The following is an 8,015-nucleotide window of genomic DNA, read 5'->3' as shown; positions in this document are numbered from 1 at the left end:
TATTATTATTATTATAAAACGAAAAAAATATAAGAAATAGACTATGGCACCAGGGTGCGACAATGTTAACCACAAACGAGAGACCACAAATACACTTTCACAGCTTACCAAAGCCAGGCGAGTACATTCTGCGCGAAGGACGGAAGGAATCGGTTCGGTCAGATATACGCGAAACACTCTTCTGTATATTGAATTTTGATGCTCCATTTATAGGTGGAATCTTATCTCAATCCGAACTTTCTTCATTGGATTTATTTATTTATTTATTTATTATTTTGCTATGCTTGTCTTCGTAAATTGAGATGCATTATGGGTCTCAAAGCATTGAAGTAAAATCCTGGTGTATCACTTTTATAACAACGCTATTCATGGCTTTGGATTAGATGTTGTAACAAAAGAAACACTGACCGAAATTTCAACACACACTGTATTTAAACTAGTGGTGGGCACAAAAACCGGTTTTTCACCGAAACCGGTTTCGGTTTGCTTCAAAACCGATTATCGGTTTTTCAACGGATCGGGTTTCGGTTTTCTTCAAAACCGGTTCCGGTTTTTTTTTTTTTTTTTTTTTTTTCAAAATTTGTTCTATTTCTGACCAGAATAGTGTTTTGTTGTTCTCCGGAAACCGAGTCCGTTTCCACAGAAATAGTTTTGTGTGTTTTCCAAAAGTTTTCACCAAAACCAGTTTCGGTGAAAAACCAAACCGATTTTAGAGAAAACCGAAATGTCGGTTTTTCTAGAAACCTGTTTCCATCCCGGTTTTGCCCATCCCTAAAATGTGTTACGGTTTCGGATATCTAACATTTCCTTCATCAGACACTATATATAGTGGATGTAATGTCTGATGAAGGATATGTTAGATATCCGAAACCGTAACACGTTATAGGTTAAATACAGTGTGTGTTGAAGCTTTGGTGAGTGTTTCTTTTGTTACTGTATCACTTTTATCAGCCAACTTTTTCGTAAATAACACCAAATCAACATACAACGTTTTCGACGTCTGTTTCGCACTCCTTTGAGCTAAGTATACACCAGAAAAACACTTCTGGAATATTATTATTTCTTTTCAAATATCTAATCAGCCTGAGATCCCGTTCTCAGATTTCTGTTTGTATGGCTTGTAAATTTTCAAACTTCATTTCTTTGCGTTGTTTCCTCAAGTTCGTGTGTTCTTTCGTTTCATTATAAGCACAAACGTATTGTATTAACAGTTTTGGACATATTTCACTTTAAACCCCATTGAATCGTATATAATCACCCTATACATATGGAATAAATACAATTATTCATTTTATACAGGAACATTTTTCCATGTGATCTATTACTTCTAATTATTACAATTAAAATACAATAGCTCCCTCATTTACGTAATACGCTATTTATTTTCAATTTGCAAATACTGTAATAAGTCTCAAAAGTTACAGTATAGCTATATGTCAAATGTTACGTTTGCTGGTAATGGTATTAGAGTCGCATACAAGGAATATCATTTAACAAAGGAAGATACGTGATTATTTACGTACACAACTCTACAGACTTCGTTTTGTTTTGAAATAATTTATCCTATATTGAGAGCAGTTCTTTCAAAGAGTTTGCCTATTCTTTAACACTGTTTGGATTATTATGTACCAATAATGAATGTAGCTTGCAGCTGTCAAGTGTAAAACCATTATGAAATAACTGAAAGGAAAAGCTGTTATTGAATAGGAAGATTATTGCATTTAATATGTTATGAACATTATCGTGCAACTGCAGAAATAGTTGTTAAATACGTACGTACTTCGAAACTATTGTATCAAAAACCAAAAAGCATAATCTGATACCAGATTTAACTAGAACTGTCTGAGATGGGCAGTTTTCTTAATTTCAGTTGCTGAACTTACTTAAGAGGCCTCGTCACGGCGAAATTAAAATACCGCTAATTTTACAGGAATTATGTGGTATCTTCAAATAGATAAAAGATAATCGAGAAGTCGAACAAGAGCTCTCTAGATGATATTATTTTACATGTGATACCGTTATCACAACTCACTTATCTGCTTTCGATTTCCAAGCATTTAGGAAATCGGTATTAATTTTCGCGTTTTTAAATGGCTGCAAATGGAAAGCTACTAGGTGACTCGTGATAACGCTACCTCATGGAAAATAATATTGTCTAGCGCGTTTTTCTTCCACATTTCAATTATTTTTTTTATCTATTTTAAGATATCACATAATTGCTGTAAAATTAGCGGTATTTTAATTTCGCAGTGATTAGGTCTCTTAAATGAAGTTACGAAATTTTTGTAAATTTATGTGTATGTTCATAGAAGATCATCAAACTCCACTGTGAAATATAGTAAGTAGATTTACTTCTTGTAAAACAAGAGATGCACAGACAAGTCAGTTTTAGTCGATTACAGTTACGATGAACGAAAAAAAAAAATGTTGATTGCTAGATACTAGAATGAATCCACAATCACTTTGATACGGTTAGTATAGATAAGGCATAACTGTTTGAAATGTCTATATTAAGGACTATTTTGAGTATCACTGTTTATTTGGAAGTTGATGTACGTACGCAAGTTATTTGGAAGTCAGGTATTGGGTTATTTATACATATACTTGCCTTTTCTCTGAGCTTATTGCTTTAACATGTAATTTTAAATGTACGTTATAATAAAGTAGTCTTCAGAGGAAGCAAGAAGACTGATGCAAACATTTATAAATGTATAGGTTACATTATTACAACATAATAGCTATTGTAGATGGTGATAGTATGTACATAAACATATATATGTGTATGTTCTATAGTTTTGTATAACAAATTTATTTTTTCATATAGTTTTATTTGTTAGTCGGTGTATGTTTTGTAAAGGCTAATGTTCACAATGAACTGTTGTGGTGGTAATCGTAGAATATGCAAGCGTGTGATCTTGATATGTCATTCAGTTTGTGACAACGCAGGTCATCACGAAACTAGATCCAGTAATTAATAATGTATGATATACAGGGTGTTACATAAATGTCTCACAATATTTTGGAAGCAGATTCCTGAAATCAAAATAAGAAAAAAACGTTCGTATGGACCTGTGCTCAAAAGTGGGTAGTTTGAGTTATAGGGTGCCGAAAACGTAAAGTAAGTGAACTTGGCTTTACTACTATGGGATCTATCGTAGTCGGGTCAAGACATCGCTGAGAAACTAGTATGTGAACTATCCAAATATCAAACTTTCAGAATCTCCGGTACTTGCACAATCATTTTTGGAGAAGCTGTTTGGGAGTACTTGATCATTCTCCACCTACCTCTCTAAAAAATTGGTGTGCAAGTACTGGAGCATTCTTAAACATGGATATTTGGATAGTTCACTTAATAGTTTCTCTGTGATGTCTTAACCCGACTACGATAGATCTCCTAGTAGTAACGCTATGAACTTTTAAAGTTCACTTATTTCACGTTTTCGGCATCTTATAACTCCAAAATTATCTACTTTTGAACATAGGTCCATATAAACGTTTTTCTTATTTTAATGTGAGGGATTTGTTCTCAAAATATTGTGACAAATTTATATGACACCTTGTAGAAAAAGAAAAGATTATATTATTATTTGTACTGTAATGTTTTGATGGAGTCGAATAAGTACGTTTGCACGTTAAAGAAAAAGAAAAAAAGAAAAGTGATAAACTGCTGTACATGGAATTTACTTTGCACGTAGTTCCAGGTTCTATTTCCGATGGGAGATTAAAGTCATAATCATTCAGTTTCATTAATCATCCGTCGTCTTTAGGCTAAAGGGCATAACTGTGGGATGTTAAACTAAAAACTCAGTTTCATGAGATGTACTGAGTCCTATAGTGACCGGGTGTAGCACAATTCGTCATAAGACCTTTTTTTTACTATGTTGAATCAAGTAAAAATTAATGTTTACTAATAAATAAAATTTTAAAGTGAATGTACACCATTTTAAATAAGAATAAATATACACCATTTTAAATAAGAATAAATGTTCACTAATAAATCAAATTCTAAATTGAATGTACTCCATTTTAAATAAGAATAAATGTTCACTAATAAATGGAATTCTAAAGTGAATGTACACCATTTTAAATAAGAATAAATCGAATTCTAAATTGAATGTACACCATTTTAAATAAGAATAAATGTTCACTAATAAATCGAATTCTAAAGTGAATGTATACCATTTTAAATAAGAATAAATCGAATTATAAATTGAATGTACACCATTTTAAATAAATGTTCACTAATAAATGGAATTCTAAAGTGAATGTACATCATTTTAAATAAGAATAAATGTTCACTAATAAATCGAATTCTAAAGTGAATGTACACCATTTTAAATAAGAATAAATGTTCACTAATAAATCGAATTCTAAAGTGAATGTACACCATTTTAAATAAGAATAAATGAAAGTGATATGTTGTGCTTATTACATGTTAATCAACTAACAATATATGGTGCGGGGAGTTCCGGGTTCGGTTCCCGCTAGCAGAACGTAGAAATTCAAACGCATTACGGTGGTTGAGATTCCACCCTAAATTTTAGGTCCATGTTTCTTATAGCCTCGTTTCTGGAAAGCGGCACTAAACTTGAATTCGACGAACAATATTAATATGAATACAATGAAGTACAAAATAATACGGTATTACCACAAAATAGAATATATGAAGAGAGAGAGTAAATAAAATCATTTGAAAAATGCAGATTTAAACACTATAAAGATCTTGATATACTTATCACTCTTTCTTCTCATGGACCATCACCTCTTTACGATTAAATAGTGGAAGCTGAAACGAGGGTTTCGTCCTTCAGAATTCTAGAAGCATATTTTTTTCCGAGTTTTGGTGATTTCCATTATAATCCGGGCCTTCCGAGTTTCAGCTGTAAAAATAAAGGCTGAAAGCACTCAGAGAAAACTGAATACTTTTACTGAGGCAAACTTAAATCTGAAACACATCCCTGTTGAACAGACAAAAATATCTGTAATGTAAAAGGAAACAATTTTAAAGAGGCCAAAGTATCCGTAGAAATGAACGAAGAATCTAGAAATGTTTGTTTGTAGAAATGTTCTAAAATAAACATGGATTTTAAAAAATACTTGTGAAAATAATCTGTTTTACAAGGTTTGTAACTAAAGGTCTTGCGACGAATTGTAAAGAACCCGCAACGACCAACGCACCTAGCTGATCTTACTATAGCTGAGAGAATGCACTGAAAATTACTTTTGATTCAGGTCGTAAGTTTAATGTATATATCTTGTTGGTAAAGCAATCTTGAACTCCAGTTTTAGTGGGGTCACTTTAGTTATAGTCTGTGTGCTTAGCCACTTTCATTTTTTTTCTGTAATGAAACCAGTGATTAATTTCTGTCCCCCCACATATTTTAGGCTTTTTATTTTAGCCTTTAAAAATTTAGCAATTTATCTATTGTGATCCTTATTGAGCCTGATGAAGGGATGCATTTAAGTACTAGGTGAAGCAGAATAAGTTTGATAATTGAAAAAAACGCTTTGATTCAGGTTGGCTATAGATTCTATTTTAACACTTTTTTTTTTTCATCTTTCTTTTGGGAGGTTTCCCTCACTTTTTCTCTACAAAGTAACCAGTATGCAAAGTAATACTCACATGGTCGCAAACAAAGTAAACATTCTTAGGTTTGATGTTCATTTACTTCTAATCTTAATTGTATCATTACTATAAAATATAAGCTAGTTACATATTGTAAGTTAATTAAATTACCTAAAATCAAAACTGTAATTTAATGGTTATATGAGATATGTGAAAAAAATCTTTTTTAGTATAATCTATCGACATTTGGATATTGCATAATATATATTTTGTGATTTTATTTTTAGCATTTTGTTACATATATAGTTGTTTGTTTTCAATATCTACTGATTTTAAAATACGAGGGACAGTCGTAAAGTTCGCGGAATTTTGTTGCAGCTCTTGATTAGCACAATATAATTATATATTTACTTAATCGCCTACGGAACACACACACTTGTTTCATAGCTTCTGGCATTGCTGGAAACACTGATGAAAGCCCTTTAGGTATTTTCCGAAGTTGAGCCCTCGGGGTTGTTTTAATCTTCTCTACAGTGGCGAAACGGGTACCTTTGAGGCACATTTTTTTTATCTTTTTGGGAAGAGTCATACATCTGATGTTGCTAAACTGTTTATAAGGATATCAAGGTCTCTAAAGCAGATCTTCCCCAATTTACACACGAACTTGATGTTTGCGCGTGGCTTGATGTGTAAAATTGCGCCAACTGATAAGACTCCTCCATTCAGCTACATTACTCGTATACTGCGTACTATGACCTATTCATTCTTCTGAAATTCATACTTAAGTACTGTATAAGATTCGTTCTGATCGCATCACACATGCCGAAACTATAAAAACATTCCGGGAATTTTTTGACTGCTCCTCGTAAAAATAATAATATTACGATCTTTGTACAATGTATACACATTTTGGAAACAAAAATACTTAATAGAACAAGTATTAATGACATACATATCTGAAAAAAAAAAAAAAAAAAAAAAAAACTTACACCTAAAAAGAGTTTGTTTTATATTACATATATATTTTTGAAGTAAAATTAATTAAGTAAAATAGTGCGCCAGTATAATCACTTAAAAACTTTTTTTTTGTGCTTGTTGGTACAAATGAGGATTTATTGACAAGTTTTTTTTTATAAAAAAATTAATTGCTTCTTATTATTCATTGGGCCATTCATTAATGCTTGGCAGGTGGTCAAGTAATACAGCTTTCTTTAAAAAAGCTATTTACATTTGTTTTAATACAGCCGCAAGTAAAACAGTGTGTCTCACTTGCCTTTTGTTACTTTATTTTCATACTTACTGTTGAAAACGGATTTTTGTGAACTTTTTTGCAGTCTTTGTTGATTTGAATTCAAAATTTGAGAATATTGTATACATTGTGAAATTTTTCATGGAGTTAAACATGTAAGAGTTAAGGTAAAGTTTGGGGTTTCATCCCTGTTCTTTTGTTTTAAATCCATTCTGTTCGTTCATTGAAAAAAAAAAAAGAAAAAAAAGTTGTGTTTTTGTCGTCGAAACTGTTAAAGCGCGGATGAAACCAGTAGACGTTTCAACAATCACGATATTATAATTTTACTTGATATTCAGAAATATTATTCATTATTCATTGATTTAAAAAGAAATTGAGTAAAGTGTATGATAAAACAATTAATTAAAATATACGGAAACTTGGCCATTCATAGCAGTTTGTGAACTCCAAAGATTTGTAAAGTAAATAACAATATGTCTGACTTTCCAGTAATTAGAAGTATGAAGCCGAGTCATTAAACTCTCTATGGAGGATATGAAAAATAGCTTACATCACATATTCTTAGCTGCACAATCCTTCAAAATATGCTTCTCTGGAGGGTAGATGAATCATCCTAGTAACATTGGCAAGCTATCTTGGTTCTGTCGTCTAGAACAGCATACAGCTTTGTGTAATTTTCTCCGGAAAACTAGAGTATTATTCTCGTCAGTGGTAATTTCAATCGGAAGCAAGCAAGTCCCAGGATACGTGATCTGATGAGTATGTAGCGTGATACCCAGTGTCTGTTCTTAGCAGCCAAAAAGTGTCAGAAGCATTGTAAAAAAATAAAAACCGACTTCTTTCATGTCGCATCCTGTAGAAGGAAGCAGCAATGTTTCACTGAAATTTTCAAAAACTTCAGTTACATTGGGCGATGATCAATCCGAACGCCCATCATCCGAAATTGTGCGTGCTTTAAACCTTTTCTTCAAAAGCTATTTGTAGCGTTTCATAGCATTTTGTAGCTATTCTACCAAGCGTGAAACATCACTCAGTAGATCCTGTTTATGAAAATCGAAGGAAGCATGTAGTACGTTTTTCAATTCAGGTATTATTATTATTATTATTATTATTATTATTATTATTATTATTATTATTATTAAATATTCTGCCATTTAGCAGGTTCTGGGACTAATGAGGTTTTTTTTTTTTCTTCTTAAT

Source organism: Thermobia domestica, chromosome 11 (genome assembly GCF_964235325.1).
Source record: "Thermobia domestica chromosome 11, izTheDome1.hap1.1, whole genome shotgun sequence".
Lineage (NCBI taxonomy): Eukaryota > Metazoa > Arthropoda > Insecta > Zygentoma > Lepismatidae > Thermobia > Thermobia domestica.
The sequence above is the reverse complement of the archived record's forward strand: the minus strand, read 5'-3'. Positions refer to the sequence as shown.